General features: G+C 36.1%; 2 long non-coding RNA genes across 2 annotated transcripts in view; one reads left to right on the forward strand and one right to left on the reverse strand.

Moving 5' to 3' along the window:
- Positions 1 to 7506, forward strand: part of LOC138241984 (uncharacterized) — a 30426-nt gene extending 22920 nt beyond the window's left edge. Inside the window, exons 2-4 of the long non-coding RNA XR_011191253.1 lie at positions 1363 to 1449; positions 5331 to 5421; positions 6735 to 7506. This is a non-coding gene — a long non-coding RNA (uncharacterized lncRNA). The remainder of the gene's footprint in view (positions 1 to 1362; positions 1450 to 5330; positions 5422 to 6734) is intronic.
- LOC138242035 (uncharacterized) lies at positions 1192 to 18409 on the reverse strand. The gene is made up of 3 exons (XR_011191313.1): positions 18255 to 18409; positions 17687 to 17782; positions 1192 to 1420 (listed from the first exon to the last, which is right to left on the reverse strand). It is a non-coding gene; the product is annotated as an uncharacterized lncRNA (long non-coding RNA).
- Positions 18410 to 19941: the final 1532 nt, after the last annotated feature.

Genomic DNA, 19941 nt, shown 5'->3' on the forward strand with positions numbered 1-19941 from the left:
ATAATGCAAAGACACGTACTTTAGCGAGTGAATCAAACAACTGATGTAAAGACAGATAACTAACTATGCTTGTGAGTCTTGTCTAAGAGCAAGTAGAGGGTGAAGGAACCGCAATCTGTTCTCCACCTATGAACAGGAACCATTTTAAGATGTACTATCATTGCATATGAGACTGCAACGAGTTTAATAAGGGGCTCTGAATGTAGACCTGGTTTCATCACACAAAAATCTGAAAGAAACGAGCAGCTAAACCTCTTCTTGGGTTACAGTGAAAAATGTCTTTGAAATTCAGATGATAAGCCTATCAACTGTCACCTGTTCTTTTTACTTCACAGCAGCTTCTGGAACGATTATTTTCAGGCAACAGTTTTAACTGGTGTTCAACAAGCAAGACATTTAGGACAATTCAGTTTTTTCTGGCTTTAGTTCATCTGGATTTTTATCCAAAAGCTCATTCAATCCACTGTAATTGTTCACCATTATTTTTATTATATATTTAAGAATGTACTAGAGGAGTTGAGTTACAGTTTTATCTTTTACATGGCAGTAAGAATACTTGTACCATAGCATCCAGAAAATAGTTCCTGCATTCTTTGTGTAAAACAAAACATTTATTGCTGCTTGAGAGAGTTCGCTCTGATACAACAAAGATGGAAAAATGTAAATTATTTTCACAAAGCCAGTCTTGGATGTAAAATAATGCGTATATGAGAAACATTAGGTGATATCAGTGTCTGTCTTCTTAAAATGATACGTGACAAGAATATAGCAAAGCATATGAAGGTCCGGATTAAATCACAATTGCAGCCCATCCATTAATCGCAAATTACACACCCAGTCCTTGATGGCAGGTTTCCACTGGGTAAAAGCAAGAAGTCTCTGTCAAGCAAATAACCACCACCGAGTACCAGGCATGTAATTTGTATCTGGCTAGAACGTTGCTATTTTAATTTAATCCAGGCCTAAGTATGATATAAATTTAACCATCAGCAGAAGTACAAGAGTGATTAGAAATTCTATTTAATGCGTAAAACACAATGGATATGTATCCTAAGCTTCTACAGGTATTCTTTGCTATCAAAGCATACAAAGTCCCTTATTTTACAACACAAATAAGTGATAAGAATTTCTAATCATATCAAATACTAAATAATAAAAAACAATAATAAAATCAGAAAACAAAATGTGCATTACATAATTAAAATGTGAAACAATACAGAAGCTTTTTTCATTGTTGTAACTAGGTAGAGCACTTTGGGGCAGTTTTCTGAGGGTTAAATAAATACAGTTCCTGGGATATTAAGACAGGATATAGATATATATAGACTAAAGTAATTTTTTAACCTTATTTTCCCATTCCAGGGTGTATCTTGTCTTGCGCCTGTAGTTTGCCAGGTTAGGCTCCGGCTCCCCTGCAACCCTGTATTGGATAAAGCGGATGGAAAATAGGTGGGTGGAAACAGTAAAGCACTGAAATGTGAAATGCTATGATCTCAAGAAAAGATAGCATCTTGATCACACAATTCTAGATTCAGTTACTCATTTCTCATTCTCATTTTTCTGTTCTCTCTGCTCTTAATAAAGAATAAAACAGACAAAAGTTTGTTGTCTCATCGAATAATCAGAAGAACAGGATCTGTGCCTGTTCTTTGGTAATAAAATGTTCTTTTTCAGGTCTTTTTCCAGTGAAATCCCACTCCAGTACAGTGACTCACGCTGGATGGCATTCCAGAGAAGAAAATAATTACGCCATTGCTGAAATTGATGTAATGGGTGTTTTTCAGGATTCCTTAATTGACATGTGCAATATTTTGGCAGGAGTTTAAAATGGCCCTAGATATCTAACTACATTGCTGACAACTCCCCTCAGGCAACGTCTGGAAAAGAGACAAAATCACATTTGGTTGTTAATTTTTTTATCTTTTTTTGTAAGAAGAGTATACAATTCCTGAGTAATATACAAAAGAAAACATTTTCAGTCGAATGCACTCACAGTAAATCTTAACAGGATCCCAATTTCATACTTGAAATGCAGTGAAAACGTTTTTCACTACAGAAAAGATACTGTGTCCTTCTAAAACTTTTTTTTAAATTAGTTTATTTGAGAGGACATCAACTAGACGTACAGTATATGACTTTCCTGACGGGTAGCACTTAGACTGAAGGAGCAAGTGATGAGGAATAAACTTAATTGGATTTTACTACCACATCGTCTGGATGGAAAGCTAATGCATGGGGAATATATATTTAGGATGTAGGCCAAGCTTTGACAGGACTCATAGTCTAGGAATGGCAGTCTATTCCTAAATGTTTATATCTGTGTTGATACTGTGCAATTTCTCTTGTAATTCACTTGCACACTCTGTAGGTGTATCTGGTGTGTGGTGTCTCCCTCTTACTTTTTCTTACACTGTCTTGTCGTGACTGTCTTCGATTTCACAGGGAAGTTCAGAGGTGAACTTAAACTTCCACAAACCTTAAGAAGTTAAAGAAAGCTGAAAACAATACAAGTATGCTGTTGTGTCAAGTGCTGTGCTGGGGCTTTATCGTGTGTTAGAAAGAACAGTCCAGGTCAACATTGTGAAAAGATGTTGGATCGTGTTCAGCAGTCATTGCGCACTCTATCATGTTCACTGCCATGGGCCCTCAGAAGCACTAGTTGCAATATTCTGTTGCAAGAAAACACCCTGGCAAAACAACATTAATTGTGTTTGATCTGTGGGAGAAAGTCTCATTTAAATTACACAAACATTTGAGACAAAATGAGTAAATACTCGGCATGAACATACAGAACAGGATACCACCACAGTCATTTTATTTTCTTCTTCAACAGTGCCACAGTGAATCACCCTGAAAACATGAACATTTTCGATCACAGCAGCGTCTTTCCCTTTACAATGGCTGACTTGTCAAGAGAACTTAAAAAAATGAACATACTAATTTGTGATAATTTGTCATCACAGCTATGTTTTGGCCTTTTTTGTTATTTAATATCACTGGTAGTTGGCACCATCCTGGTTTTGCACACCACAATAATAAAAAACACATTGCACAAGCAGATGGGCGATAACTTTATTTTAAACCCAACTGCTAGACATTAGACCACACCCACTTCCACATCTTCACTTCAAGACTTCCTCTCCTCCTTGTACAAATGAAATTGCCTAAATATAATGTTCATATCTGACGGTTCAACATATTATTATAGTTTTATTTCAAAACAGACTAATGTGGGATACAGAACATTATGTGTTTGAGTAACAGAAGTGTGAAAAATGTGATTTTAGAAAATCTGATGTGTTTCCATATCCTTGACCAGCTCGGATGATGCCAAAACAGATTTTAGTACTTGTTGACTAATAATAACTTTCTTGGAACTAAGAAAATGACTCATAAATTAGCTAAGCAGTTTTTCACACATATTCATTTAGGTCCCAGATGCTCCACCTGTGCCCTCTGGTCAGGCGAATTAAATGTTCATGTTTCGACACCTTTGGCAACAATCAGGATTAGTATTATCTGTCATTGATTGCCAGATCACCATGAAACCCACAATGCCTGCACTCCTATCACTAAAATAGAAGTGTCTAAACAAAAGCAATATGAAATTGAGGAATGGGTAATGTTCATGTGTTGAGCTACTGTATGTATTGTATTTAGCACTATTCTCTCTTAGTCCCCACATATTCTGTAACTCTCTGTTGTTTCTCAGTGAACCCTGTCGGTGCTTGAAAATGAAGGTGTCTTAACAGGGATCACTGCAGTGAAGGAAACTATTCTGAAGAGCTGGTTGGAGTTTCTGGGATATCTACATGATCTTTTGTTTAAGAAAGGTCCACTTCTCAGTTTGATTTAGTCTTTATCACTATATGGGTAGCTTGGAACACTGCTATGGTAAAGTATCCCAGATTAAATTATGGTTTTATATTCATTTAAAAAGGAGAAAGTAAGAATGGGCACAAGAACTGATAGTCTTCAATGAAATCCAGGTGACAGTTTTCAGGTAAAGTGTGAAAGGCTGAATAATTAGCTGATCAGTGACAGCTGAGTGATATATATATATAAAGAACAAATATAGTCCAGTATATTTATGCATACATAATATAATAATAATATGCATAATATGCATACAATACAGTATATATGTATTGTATGCATATTATGGAGAAGAACAGACTTTTGCGCATTCTCAGAACTGACACACTGAACAACCTGTGAGCTCCAGATACATGAATATTTTTAGCAGCTTTTCTGATTCATATATCTGAATATGATGGGAAATCAGAAAAAGTTGAAAAAAGTCATTTATCAATGAACATGGTAGTATGAAGGTAAAGTCCTTACCATGTGTGAGAAGATATTTCAGAGATTAGCCTGTGCAGCAATGAATCCATCAGTAAAGATTCATGTCTGAGACACAGTGACCTGCCCAGCACTGATTCCCCTGACATAACAGTTTGAACCGAACTCCCGCTTTTCTCACTGTGTCCTACAAACCCGGGCTTAGGTAAGGCTGCAATGGAGGCTTTGCTGAGCAATTCCTTGCCTTTTACATCCCATTGGCCCTTACTATCTCTCTCATGTAATGGATATACAATAATTATTGCGGTTTATGCATATATACGTCATTTTGCATACCATTACCTAACCGTGCAATCACCACAATGTCTTATCCTGTCAGATCTCAAAAGCCAAACAATGCCAGGCCTGACTGGTACTCAAACAGGAGAGCTCTAAAGAAATCCAGGTTCTCCTGTAAGTGTTAATGTCTCACCTCTCCACCAGATTTATTCTTTAATCAACTTAAAATGATTAATTCAGTTACTGTATATAAATATCCTCCCACATGTTATGTTTAATGTGTTGGTAAGGTTAAACTGAGTTGAAGAGCAAAGTCCGACTCCTGTATGATGATTGTGTATGTTGGTGCATATGGATTTGGTACCACAGATACCGACACACAAAAATGTGCATTTCCATTCACACATAAACAACATTTATCTAAAATATGATCTAAAAACCAATTGATACAAATGCCAATTGCTCTGGATAAAAGCCAGTCAAACAAATTAATAGCAATAATAGATGTGAGAATTACTTCTAAAGGAACATCTCATTTATTCATTAAAAACAGTGGCACTGGAATTAGGATATCCATAATTTCTAAATAAGACATTACATGTTTATTTCATTTTGTCAGTTTTGTTATTAGTGTGAAATGCAAATTGATACAAGAGGACATTACATTCAGAGTGGCACTTACCAGCAATACATAAAAAAATGGGTTGTCTATCTACCAATGTGTTAGTGTATATTTAACTGTCTTACAGAGCCTGTCTGGTTTATGGCCTGTTCTAGAGAATGCAGATGCTATGAATCATGGGAACGAATATTAATGAGCAGATTCTTAGTGCTGAGGAGGTAAGACCATGGAAAGAGATGTCTGAGTCCTAATAAGGGTGACTGTATATGTCATTTGCTGCTAACTTTGGCTTCTTTCTATATGCTAAAGGAGGAGATAGAGCTCTGTTTAAACAGTTCCTCTCCCCTTACCATAGTAAAAAGGCTCATTAATATATATCACTATTTGTTTGCAGGAGTATTACAATGTGTTTCCTCTGTTCTTTATTTAAATGTGCTGTATCTTTTGTCCCTCCATGGACAGTATTGAAGAGTTTCGCTGGTGTGTGTGTATCTGTTCCTTTCATTGTCAGAGGGGTTAGTTTACAGAAAACTACTTCATTCAGGGCTAAAGAAAACAAACAATGTTATCAAACCCGACACTTAAATTTGTTTTTGTACATTTGGGATCCCAGGCGCTCGGTTGTTCTGAAAGGTAAATAATCACCCCTCCCTTGCCTTCACCCTTCCCTCCTTTTCTGCCTTGAGAAGCTCTCTATCTCTGAAGCTTTCCACTTCGCTGGGCCTTAGGTAGGTCTGCTAAGAGCCAGATTGTTTCAGTTAACATGAGCAATGAACCGGCTGTTTTACCTGAATATCTGGGACAATAGCCAGCATCATTTCCCAACATTTTACTCAGAGGCACACAGCCTATAAAGCTGTCAGTGTTCTTGTAGGCCAAGTCACCTTTGCCATGGTTTTACCAGCTAGTCCTTCTTTAGGAGCAATATTGCAGCTTATTGGATCAGGGTAAGGAATCTCTTATAATAAGAAACATTTTGAAATAACAAGTATCTTGGATCATGCTGCATTCACTTGGACATATGAATGCTCTTGTAATTCTATCTCTCTGCCATCGCTTAAATATATACATATCCTTCTTTTTTTAATATCTCAGATTTATCCAGGTGAGAAAAGGCTATAAATCTCTTTTCACACAACTAAAACAAAGGAGTGTTATAAAGAGATTTTCCTTGTACGGAGCCAGAAACTCAATTTAAAAAACACTTCTGCAATATTGGGTAGCACTACAACTTTGGTGTTTATTTTCTCCCCATAGAAACTATCTAATAATAATGTGAAACTTAATGAACACGAAGAGTTTATTTTCTGGCTGTGAAATATGAATACAAGGGATCTTTGTTGAAATATTAATATATTACCACTTCTTAAAGGGCAAATTTGATACAAATCAGAGTAAAGCACGTTATATACCCTGAGGCTGAGCGTTCCATTCGGGTTGCATTCCTCTTGTTTACAATTGGAATGACAATCCAAATTCTGTGATATTAAACAAAGCAATAATTCATACTTTTTTGCCATTTTTACTTCAGGCCCACTGCAGGCACAGACTCTGTACAGGGCGCTACTTGTGATGGTCAGGAATGATTTCGAACTGCAACATTGGTGCTTCATCATGATCAATGCATATGACACTCAAGCACGCAATTTAACACAAGCAAATGAAAAACAGGAAAACAGATGTCTGAACATGACTTTGATCTGCGACTTGCCCAAATGTTTTATGCCGCTACATGATTCCTGTAACCGTTGTGCCATCTTTTGCTTGTCTCCTGTTACCCTCACAGCACTGGCACACCATTATTGTGTTCAGACTAAATTCCTCGACACCATTTCCTCAAAGACATTTCTGCCAAGGGCTTAGATATAGACACACCTTTCTTTCACTAAAAGTAGGAGAAAGATAACTTGAGAGGAAGTGGAAAACCCTGTGTTTGTACTAATAATTGTGACATCAGGCAGGGGATTGTACACGAGGGAAGCATATGAAATCCTCTGACTTCCTATGTACCTAATTGTTTTGAATACAGACCCTACTTTGTTTAAAAATCACAGTAATCTCAAGACTTGCTATATGCACTCTATAGATGTCTTTTCATTTTAGCTCCTGTTAGTCCGAGGTACCGATCGCAGAGAAAAAAAAGAGCTCACATGTTGATAACTGGTGGATTGAAGACAGTTGAAGTGTTAAAGTTTAGTATGGAAGAAGACAATGGGGTGGAATGATCTCTCTGTGTATTGCTGTAATTATATTTAAATATTTGATCATATTCCTATGGAAAAAACACATGTTAAACATTAAGACTGTATCATATTTTTTTATGAATAAATAAAAATCAACCGATCTCAAAGGTGTGTCTTACCTACTGTTTTTATTAAGGCTTTTAATAAAAGATCAAAAGAACCCCAGTTCTGGCCAATAGGAGTGCAGCTCAAAGGTATAAATTGGGTCCTGAAGACAATTGTTTACCAGCATTTGTCACACTAACACCCCTCTCTCCTCTCCTCTCCTGCTCCAGCAGGCAGCGGCCTGTTGGTTTATAAGGGGTTCAGACTTCCTGTTTCATATGGCCAGCTGTCTCCCCCTCACACCCAATGGGTTAAATACTGTATATGCTTGTTGATTATCACAGACACATTATGAGGGTATGTATCCCATTATGAAGGATGCATTGTAAACTCTGCATCCAACAGTAAAAGAGTATCAGGGTTTATTCGTTTTCATTTTTTTATTTTCTGTGGGACTGTTTTCTCAAGTCTAGTGACCTGTCTTCCTTTAGGATGATGCTTAAATGCATTCATACATACAATAGCTGTTTAATTGTATTAAATAATCAATAATGCATATTATTTTGTGGTTTGTGCAGTATGGAGTGGTCTGGTTTTTATGAGGAAGCTTGAATGCAAGCAGCCATTAACAATCCAATTTAAAATTCTAGTCAGAGTGATTAAGGAAATTCTGATTAGCTGTGACAAGCTGTGAAGTTTAAAGTACTACTCTGATCAGTGTATACTCACAATATACTCACAATACCTATATCAGAATAATCTGCTTGATGTGTCGGGAGTGAAATAGCACATAGTTTAGATTGATCATAGATCTTCGTGTCAACAGCTCTCATCTTTTGTGATGTGCCCATCTTTCATCCAGTGCCCGAGACATGTTGATTCTTCTCTTCCTACTGTACATACAGTAGAGCTCTGAGTTCATACAAATGAGTACAAATCAGCAGTGTCTCTCTTCCTTATGAAGTTTTGCTTTAGCAAATTCTAAACTATATCCCCATTCCATTACCTCTGGGGGGTATGAGATAGAAGTAAATGTAAGGTCATGGTTGTGCGCATTCAGGTTAAAGGATAATGCAGACTTTACATCATATTCCAATGGTCTCTTTCACAATGCACAGTAGGATCAAGTCAAGTTACTTCACACTTTAATATTTGTTGATCTTTTCTTATTCTGATATGTCTGGTTTGATTAAGATCCCTTATGCGTGTCCTATAATATTGCTTCAATCATAAGTTTAGATCATGACATAATGCAACAGGATACCCCCAATAGTATAATTTCAGAATCTGAAAAAACATATATCACAAACCTGTACAAATTGCTGCAAAGTGCAGATGTCATGGTATTTTCAAAAGAGATTAATCAGATATCTTTGGCACCTGGAGAGAAGGAAAATTGGCTTTTGATTTTGCACATACTGTACTTCTATAGCCATGCCACAGTCTTTTTTATGTGCCTTTTTTTTCTACATTGTTTTCCTTGGTTTCCAGTTCAAGACATTGGAGCGTCTGAAGAACTAGAGCTGTCATTGGACCGCCTTCCTGGAACACCATAGCAGAAACAGAGATACCATGAATGATTGGTTGTTTCTGCAGAATATCTTTATTTTTCATCCAAATTGTCAAAAACCTTTTTCGTTTTTGGCAGGGCTTCATATTCACAGTCATCTAATAATGGGTGAGAATTTAAATAGTGCTTTAGTAGGAACCACACAACAGCAACTCATTCTCCCTATACCCAAGCAGTTACCTCCTTCTGCTACAAGGGAAAGCTATTAATAATACTGGGGTTATCAGACAGACGTACTTTCTTACAACCTTGTTTTCCTAATAATATCTAGTAACTTCCAAGTTATTAACAGGATCCCATATAAAAGTATGTGGAAACACAGTTGAAACTGCAGCTCTTATTTTCCTAACATGATAGCTCCTGCTTTCTTTATGGCTTATCCAGGATATTATTTTTAAAAATGCATTTTTGTCTGTTTTGGTGAAAAGGGTTAAAACCGAAGTCTGAAGTTTTCTAAATATTTTGTATTTGCTTTTGCCACCAATGATTACAGAGCAATAAAAAAAAAATGTTGCTTAACTTGTCTGAACTGTTGGCAGATTGAGGGAAACAGGTGCATTTTGACAGAAACCCAAAGTTACTTGTTTGTTGTACTCAGTCAGTCATTCACATTCTAGGTTTTTGACATTGGATACATTACCACTATAGAGTCAGTTTCAGCATTGAATGCTCAGGTCTCATGGAGTATCAACATGCAGAAAGTAATTTGATTCTCAGTATTCCCTCGGAAAGACAATGGACAATTTTAGATATTTGTAATTTACATAAAACATATCTATGGAGTACATACACATAACAATTTTACTTTTATGTTACCACCCTGTTTTGAAGGATACTGAACACACATTGTTAGGGGAAGTGGATGAGAGTGTACGCACAGGTTCAGGAAATGAGCAAGAGAGATTGCAGAGGTTAGGGGCTAATCTGAGTTAACATTATAGGTGTGGTTCAACTGTATTTGTCATCACAGAATCTGCAGATGACAAAATTATGCTCAGCAAGTATGAAATATGCAAGCAAATGTTAAAAGGGGGAAACCCATAGCTAAATTATACTATTTTTCTTCCAGTGTCACAATAAGACTACACTCTGGCTAAATTCCTTTTGGAGGATAATGAAAACGTCAAAAACTGACAAGTTTAACTAAATTTGTCTTCAGCTTCTTATCATGGAACCTGCATTTTATCGGATTTCTCATTCCAGGTGGTGGTATCTCCCCAAAATATATCAGCTGACATGTTTTTATTAACTCCAAACATGATAAAAATCATTAGAAGTTTAGAACATGAAGTAAGTTTCTATTACCGGATAACTGATCCGTGTGTGCAATTAGGCACATGATAACCAATTGTATTTTTGTCTGTTTTCAGAATAACCATGTTTTTATACAGTATGGCACGTGTGTAAAGACCAAAAAGGCTTAAGGTATGGGGTCAAAGCAGCTTTCAGTTTTTTAGAATTGTCAAGTGTGGCCACATTATTGAGAAAGCATCCATTCATTCGGTTTTCCAAAGATTGTTTTTAATTTCTCTGCCTTCTAATTAGCAAGCACACATAACCTGCTATTTGCTCCAGAAAATACAAAAGAGATTACCCCCTTTCCAGTCAGAGTTAAAGACAGTACCAGCCAATTAAAGCACAATTTGATGAAAAGGAGAATTTGTCTATGGTTCTAATGCTGCTGCTAGTCATTTTATTTGAATCAGAGGCCTTTCAGGAGTCTTTAGACTGTAGTAGTGCTATTAACAAGTAATACATTAACAGGATCAGTTTATTACGATAGAAGTGAATCACTCATCTACATAACTAACATTGTGTTTTATTCTTTTAAGTTAAGATGCATTTTGTCATTGTTTTAAAGTGAAGCCACTGTCCCCCACCGACAGACAAACACATGCAATGTTCTGCAAATTATCAAGATTTCACGTTTGAATTCATACCAGTTTAGCCCACATCTCAACCAATATTGGGATGGTAAATAACACAGAACAGAATGGTGAAGACAAAACCCATTTTATTCCAATTCTCTGTCTTTTATCTTTTGAAAGTCAAAGTTTGTTCCAAAATCTTCCTACTTATTAATTAAAAGATTTGTGTATAATTCTAGAGAAATTTGTGGTCAAACAACATCTAATCTTTCCTTAATTAAAGATAGTAGCCCTCATATTAGGATATCCATATTTCCTAATAAGACATTAACTACAAACTGGCACAACAGGGGTTGTCAATATACCCACGCATCATGTTCTTTCTTCCTATCTGTATAGCGTACATGCATTCTGACACACAGTCATTGTGTTAAGAATTAATCAGCAATAATGATTCTAACTCTTATATGATCAGAGTTTAAAAGACAGGATTGAATGGACTGTTACTAATACTATTAATTTGGACACAGCAGAAAGTAGCACTAATTGGAAACATCAGAAATTGTTTATTCTACTCATGTGAACTTTTGAGGACTATGATACATGACAATGATACGTTTCTTTTAACAGTTAAGAATTATCAGCAATGTGACCTAAGCAGTTAATGCTTGTTATCAGCAAGTAAAAATGGTAAATGCTAAAAAGCTATTTTTTTCAAAAAACAAGGCTCTCTTAAAAAAATTTTTCATCCCCCAGTTTAATGCTAAAACTAACAACCCTATTTTAAAACGATATGTTTGTGTAATCCAGTTCAGATTTTAATTAGCATTACCATGCGCAGGTAAAGATAACTTTTATTCTGGGTTTATTTAGTGATTTAAAAAGAAGCAGTTGCTTACTCTTTTTTTTATCATTTCACAGTCTACATCTCAATTTCAGTTTTGATCTTGAAATGCTAATTATTCAGATTACTCTTTATTACTACAAATTTTAATATTATTTGAAACATTTTAAAGGTCGTATAGTAACTGTCATAAAATTGAAACATACAAAGCATTATTCATAGAAAAAGATGGTCCATATCATCCCAAACACCATAAAGCAAAGTTAAAAGTGCAAATGAGAAACCATGTCTGATTTGTGTGCTGTAGTGCTGGATTGGGGAATTCAATCTAACTGAAAGGCAAAGAGAGACAACATTATTGTTCTCAGAAAGGGGCTTGAAGAAAAAGTAGATGAATTATCTCACACATCTGTAAAATAAAGAAAACACATTTGGCACTACCATTGCTGAAGTTGTGAGTGTATGTGCAATCACAAGCACTTTGCAGCTCATACAGTAATGTAATCTGGCCATGACCTGACCTGTTCTTGCCTATGACCACGTCATACCTGTTTCACCAACATGCGGCTGCACTGTATCAGGAACTGTATTCAACGGCATTTGGGAGCCATGTATTTTGCCTACAGTATTTACTATATGTCATATTTAACATTTTTTAAAAAATTTACATTCTTAATGTAATATACTGTACACAGGCTGCTTCAGTGAAGTAACAACTCGGTTAATAATTCAGAGTTGTTTTATGAAATACACAGGAGATAAAACTGAAATACAACTCAAGCTCACAATCAGAGGTAAAACATGAAAATTTCAATCTTACTTCAGCAACATGCATATGATACATTTGGTTTCAAGAATTACATACAATGAAACATAAAGTTCTGTTAAATAATAAATACCTTGGTTCATGACAATAAATTTAGTGTTAATGCATAATGTTTCAGATATTTAGTGGATCCAGCTTATTTCATTTTGAATTAAGTGTGTGATTTGCATAAGCAACAAACCATACTGTTTAGCAGTTCACTTATTTTATCACCGCAAAATATCGTTGCTTTCAAATCACTTGCCAGAGGTCATTTTCCTGCTGTTGTAGCACAGTCCCACGGCTACTCCTGCACAGATACTCACACCAAAGCTCCATACAAGAGCATATTGCCTTGGCCTGATAATAGAGAGACTGACACTGGGTGTCGATGGATATCTCAAAATTGTGAGAGCTGCTGAGTATGCAAATAATGGTAACCAAAGGGGAACCTACAGTGGTTTAAGTGGAACTAGAATAACTTTTATTTTAGGGTAACTTGCAATTTGCCATTTAAAAGGTGCTGGGACAGGTCACACGAGAGCTGATGGTAATCATTGCACTGATGAACTTGACCCCAGCAATTTTAACTCATGTCCTTTCATCTGACAGAAACTCACATCATATAGAAAATGAATCTGACAAATGGGAAAGTGTATATTCAAGAATTATGCAAGTGTGGTTAACGTTCAAATGCCATTGCAAAGGCAGTATCTTCTTTACTTCTAGGAAGTAGGAGAAAAAAATAAGAAATGGTAAGCTCAATAAATAGAAAACATATTTGTCTATTTATTAAACATGGGCATCTACTGCACATTTCACCTTTTTAAAACTTTACATCTTGTTTATATCCTGTTTATGTATGGGACAAGCCCTGTTGATCTGTGGATTCCATATCATTATTTAAATACCTTTAGCTTTGAGGTTTAATACAATATGTGCATTATTGAGTAAATATAGAACTTTCTTTGCTCATATTTTGTGGACCAGATTTTTCTTGGCATGGCTTACTAGATTGGTTTTCATGGTCTCTAATTTGTTTTATCACTCTCTGTATTTATCATTCTCTTTATTTTTTGTTAGTACTCTAATCATAACGTGAGACATCATACAGTAGTTTTAGTATGCTTGTGGAAATTGCTATTAGATTACAATGTGAAAGTTGAACAAAGGTTCTTTAAAATCAGCACTGAAAATGATGTACATAAAACCAATCTATTTGTGTTTGTGGCTTACATATGAAGGCCGCTTATATCCACATTTCAGAAGGTTTCTGCAGGTTTCCTTTTTATTGGGAAAGGAACTGAGCCATTACATGGTAACACTTCTAATTTATGTGCTTTCGATATTGAAGTCTAATTGCAGCTTTTATAAAGTTTGCTTTCTCCTAGGGATTTTCAGTGTTACTCTCAGCCAGTCAGAGAGGTCTGGGAAGGACTGAGCCCAGGCCGAGCGAGCAGCTCCCAATGTGATTCCAGGCCTGACAGGGGGATTATAGAAAACAGATGACTTACGCTTCTAATTTGTGGGCTTAAATTGCAAACAGAATTTCAGGAGTCGAGTGGAGTAATAAATAGCAATAGAGGAAGCCACACACAGCCAAATCAGTATGTGGTGGTTGTAGGTTAAACTAAATGGGAAGAGACAGGTTATGATGGTTTAGTGTATTAAAGCAAAAAAAAAAGTCTTATATTACTAGTGTCGTGCAAGGTAAGGTATTGCAGTATGGTGGACAGTGTTGTGATGTGCACACTCTACAAAGACCATATTTATTGCGATAAAAAAGCATGGCAGAGGTAATACCCATTGACTATGAAAATTGCTAATTTATGACCTATCGATAAAAAGGGTGAACATAAGAACATAGTAAAGGTCACAGAAAAGGAAGCCGTTTGGCCCATTTAACCTGTTAGTTATAGTTAATAGCTAAGTGATTCAAGGGTCTCATCCAGACTTTCCTTGTAAGGAAACAGCTCAGCTGTGTAGCTTGTCAGGGTAGGACATTCCCTTAAGCCCCAGAATCTATCTTGTTTTCTTCTCTGGACTGATTCCAGAGCAGCAGTATCTTTTTTACAACAAAAAGGCCAAAATTGTACAAAGTATTCTAACTGCCTTACAAGTGCATTGTCCATTTTCAATATAACAACATCGATTTTAATGATATATCCTAACATTTTGTTTGCCATTTTATTTACTTCCCCACATTATCTATAATATCTAAATGATGTGCCAATATAAACACCTAAACTGTGTTCACAAGTAGTGTATTCTAGCTCAGCATTTCCCATGTTGTATTTATATTTTTTTCTACAAGCAATTTAATTCTTTTCACTTATTTGGATTAAATATCATAGTGTTGAATTTTACAAAAGTCATTTGATTTTTATTGGCTGCTTCAATAGTCTTTGCCAAAGCTTATTTTTGTATTATTTGCAAACGTGACTAGTGTACTACCTACACTCTAGATCATTGATAAACTGTAAATTAGGAAGAGCAGTGGTCCTTATACAGATCTGTGTGGTACTCCACTATTTACCAAACCAATTTAAAGTATACATCCCTTATCTGAATTCAGTTCTTATATTAACTCATTCTTATTTTACACACACACACTCTGCCAAATGTAAAAAGCATCAGACGTTTTATGGGCTATTTGCTTGTTTATCCCCTAATTGCCAAGTTTGCTAGAATCTCCTGTATCCTTTTTTTCCCAAATGCACAATTGTTAGACCTCCCTTGGATATTATAATTGAGGTCCCACTGATTGCTGCTTGTTCTGATGGCTGTCTGACTCGCATTGGCTTCAGGATGGGTTCTTCCAGACTAGCAAAGCAGGCTGGCAAACTGCTTTATTAATAAGGGATAACACAATGTTAATTATACAGAAAAATCGGGTCAAACATTCAGTGAGCTGCTAGTCAGAAAAAGTGGATTTAACTTATTACTGCAAGACTTGTATATACTGTACGACGGCATAATTTAAGTGTTTTAACCAGGTGATGTAAAATAGACTTTGCTGTTCCCTGCACATCTCCTAAGGGTAGAAAGATGAAAAGAAAACCTGAGCCATTCAATAAATACATCAATTATAGGGTTACAATGTAAAAATGTCAAATCAGAGATAAAAAGGCCTATCCATCTATGATAGAATGAGTTAAAAAGACATATAGTTAGAAATGATTGGAATTCAAATATGAACTCTGTTTAATGGTAAAATGAAGAACAGTTTAAACAAACTTCTAATTCTGCTTTGTGTATATAATGTTAAAGGCAACAGCCACGGACAGCTGTTGGAGGTCTTGCAGGAAGGCTATACTATCTTTTCAGAATATTGACATTCTCTGAAATTATAGTAACACTGCTGTCTAAAGACTCCATAACACTGAAGTGGTCGTACCATAGTAGCTTGATAGACATTAGAAAGACAACTAAAAAACAAATATGAAGGAAACGATGTTGATCATATTTCTATTTTGGGAGGTAGTATCGTCTATACAGTCATCCATTTTCTAACTGCTTTATCCAATACAGGGTCATGGGAGAGGTGGAGACTATCCTAGCAAACAACAACACGAGGCAGGAGGGAGGTAGTGTGTAATAAATGTATATAAAGAACAAGAGACCTCTCACTACAATTGAATGTGTAGACTACTTCCAAATTTGCAACATTTCAGAATATTACTGAGTGTGATTTGCGTTATAAAGGGTAACAAGGCCATCTTTGTAATGTACAGTTTATTCACATTATGAAGTTGCCCTTCTTACCCGATGAAGCAATCTGATTGGCTTGTCATAAATAAGACTGTGTTTTGTTGTGATCTGACAATTCCAGATGCCTATTGACCAAGACTGAGAGCAGTTTCTAAAACATTTTCCATAAAGCTTCTTATCCAAGTTCATGAAAAACGTGATAAGTATTTCACAGGCAGGAGTTTTTAATGCATATGAAATGTTATAACTTTGCAAATAAACCTGTTACAGTAAGAGCTATCCTGAGGAAATACTGAACTCCCCTTACAATTTCTAATGTGACCAGAACACATTATATTAAAAAAGCAAATAACAAAAGACAGAATAAATTCAACTGTTATATATTAATATCTCCAAAAGACCTGTTATATAAACATCTCTCACTGTAAATATATCATCTACATAAAGAGCTACATTATATAAAATATCTGGCCTTACTGTCATTTAACAGTTCCCTAGCTGAAAAGCTGTATGACTAATCTGACTTTTTTACTGCTTGTTTCTTGTAATTGGTAGCAGATATGAAATTGTTCCTTTGTGTGTGAATTCAGAGTGCTTAGACCTGATCAGAAATACAGAAAAGAGACATTTCAGCTTTTAGAATACTTGTAAAAAGTTCCTGGATTGGGCCAGAATGTCATATATATATAACATGTCACTTAAAAGTTAATCTAGCTGATTGTTCTTTTGAGTTACTGTGGTAGGAATTTATAACAAATAAAAAATATCTTCAAATTATCTGTACTGTACACACAATACAGAAATACTTTTAAAAGTGCTGTTACATTCACTGAAGGTCTGAAATTGGAGTCTTGGTGCTAATAATCCTTTTTATATAAGCTTCAGAGCAAGATTGTTTCAGTAACCAAAGTCTTCAAACATACATACAAAAGTAAATATGACATTGACTAAGGCTACACACATTATGGGGAACATATGAACAGCTGAAAGGAGACCACCTGTCTGTATTGGCCATTGATAGGTTTCTACAGGAATAGTAAAGCATTTTGCAAACCTTAAAACAATGGGTGTTGACCTTTCTTAAAACTATAAACAGGCATGTATCTTTCATTGACAACATGAGCAATAGTCCCAGATTCATGAAATCATATCCTGTAGTTCCCCTACTTCCCTACAATGGACAGGAAATTATTGCAGGGGGACAGCTGGAGAGTAAATGCCACCTGTTAAGGGCTGGATTTAGTTACAGTATTGTTCATATAGGGCCAGATTCCCCTCTATCTGCAATTGCTGTAGTTTACACCTTCATTAAAGATCCAAGTACAAGATATTTTGCACTGATATTTTGTATTGGTACATCATAACCGTGAGGACTGAATGGTGAAAGACAATGATACCTGTACATGTTCATGCTTGGCCCCTCCTTCAGGACAAATGGATGACCTGTAAGTCAAGCCAATCAGCCACGTAGAGAATCCCATGAAACCTTAACCCTGGAATTCACCACACAGATCCTCTTGTTAAACTGGAAGTCATTGCAAACGTTTGACATGCTCATTGTCAGCCTCCACACTCGATAACAGGCATGCTGAAAGTCTGCCTTAACTGCATGAAGTGAAACATTGAGAATGGATTTTTAATATCACCACAAATCTATTTCTCACCCAGTGCAAACTTGGTTAGAAAATGGATATACAATATTGTACTATATTTTAACACAAGATTAGGACATCTTCACTGCAGAGATGACAGATGTCTTTAGGTCTCTTATTTTCTTGCTCTTACAAAATATATCACATTTACACAATCCCTTAAATTTCTTTAAATGAACCTATTTTCAGAAAGCAAAATATATAAAAAATACATTTCTAATTATTTGTTTTATTATCTAAATTATTTTTGCTCTCTACACAGTGTATGTAGTAAAACTGTCTTTCTAAAACCAGAAATATTGACTGCACTCACCTTCAGGATGTTGCTCTTGTTTTCTGTTTATTTTTCTTTCAAAAGCTACAATGTGAGGTTGGACCCTGAGGTATTATTTATAAGAGATTTAACTTTTACTAGACATACTCCAATTTACAAGAGTGTCACACTTTATATATCTAGTACTAAGTAGCCTGTCCCGTTACAGTGTTAGAGGAGAGTCTTTGAGAAACATCCAAATACTGAAAGGAAATAAAGCCAGTATTCATGTTGTGTCATTGGGTCTATTTGACAGAATACAGCTGTCATTGAGGAATAGGGAAATAAGTTTCAAAATAAGTCGAGTGAGAAGAAAAAATTGACTCGATGATATCCTGAAAAGACTGAATGAACAGATTTTTGTAAAACTTTCATCCATTTAATATTACTCATACAAATACATCGTTTTTCAATGTAAAAAGATTACTTCACCTCCAAATATTAACATATGTTATTTAAATGCTTGTACCATACATGTGTAAATAAATCAAAGTGTATTATAAGTTAATGAATAGTATAGCTGTCAGCAGTGCTTCACCACAGCTATTGGGGTCAGGATTTGACTCCTGGTCGACGGTGTGACCTGTGTGGATTTTGCATTTTCTCCCCACATTTTAGTAGATTTCTGAAAAGATACTGGCTGCATTAATGGGTGTCACTAAAGTGACTGTATGCCTGTTATTATTCATTTGGCAAAAACTGATATCAACATCAGTTCTTACAGGTAGGGCATTTTACTGAAACAATCTATGTGTGAAGTGTTTTTCTCAAAGTCTACTATGTCCCACCTTGGATTCAAACCCACATCCTCAAAGGTCCTGAGCCCTGAGCTCTAACCCCTACACCTGTAGTCGTGTGCATCTGTGCACACGTGCCCTGTGATAGGCTGTAGTTCCACTAAGTGTGTAACCCTGCCTTGTGCTTCTGGGATATGGTCTAGGTTGCCATGATCCTTACCAGGAATACTCAGGTTTAGACAGTGGATGGATGAAAAAACTAATATATCCATTGCAGAAGGTAATACAGTAATATTTTCAAAGCAGAAGGTGCAGTTGCGCATGGCAGAATGCAAAATAACCACTTTGCCAGAGTAGATGTTTTCTATCTTTAATTGTGACTGTGGGAGGGCAGTGAACTGTGACGATGCTGCACCACGATCTTTTAACAGTGCCGTCAAATCTGCATGGCTGTCAGCCCGTTGTCTCATAATGAGGACAGAAAATCACCTGGTGAGGGGAACAGGGGGCCTGAAAGGAGAGCTTTTGTCTCAGATGCAGACCTTCTTCGTTCCTTTCCCAGTGTTGTTTTTCTTTTAAAAAAAATCCAAGTCATTAGTGAGCTGCAGTGGGAAAAGTGAGGCCCAGCGCGGGACCTGAACCTTTTCAAAAATGAGCGCGGCTTTTGTTTTTGCACCCTGTCAAAAACAGTCACCTAATTGAACCTGATATCTCTGGCTAAAGAAAAACGATTCGTTAATGGTTCTTTCGGAATTTACTTAATGAGTTTAGATGCCCATTGTGTGGTGGTGGCTCCTGTAAGACAGCGTGTAAAAAAATCGAGGGCGAAGATTGAGCAGTGGGAGCAGTAAACTGACATGGCTGTGGGCTAAACAGACAAGGTGTAGCTGGAGCAGAAAGGACTGTGGGATTGAAACAGTTCATTAATGGAGAACAAAGAACATACCTCA

This window comes from Lepisosteus oculatus, chromosome 12 (genome assembly GCF_040954835.1).
Source record: "Lepisosteus oculatus isolate fLepOcu1 chromosome 12, fLepOcu1.hap2, whole genome shotgun sequence".
NCBI lineage: Eukaryota > Metazoa > Chordata > Actinopteri > Semionotiformes > Lepisosteidae > Lepisosteus > Lepisosteus oculatus.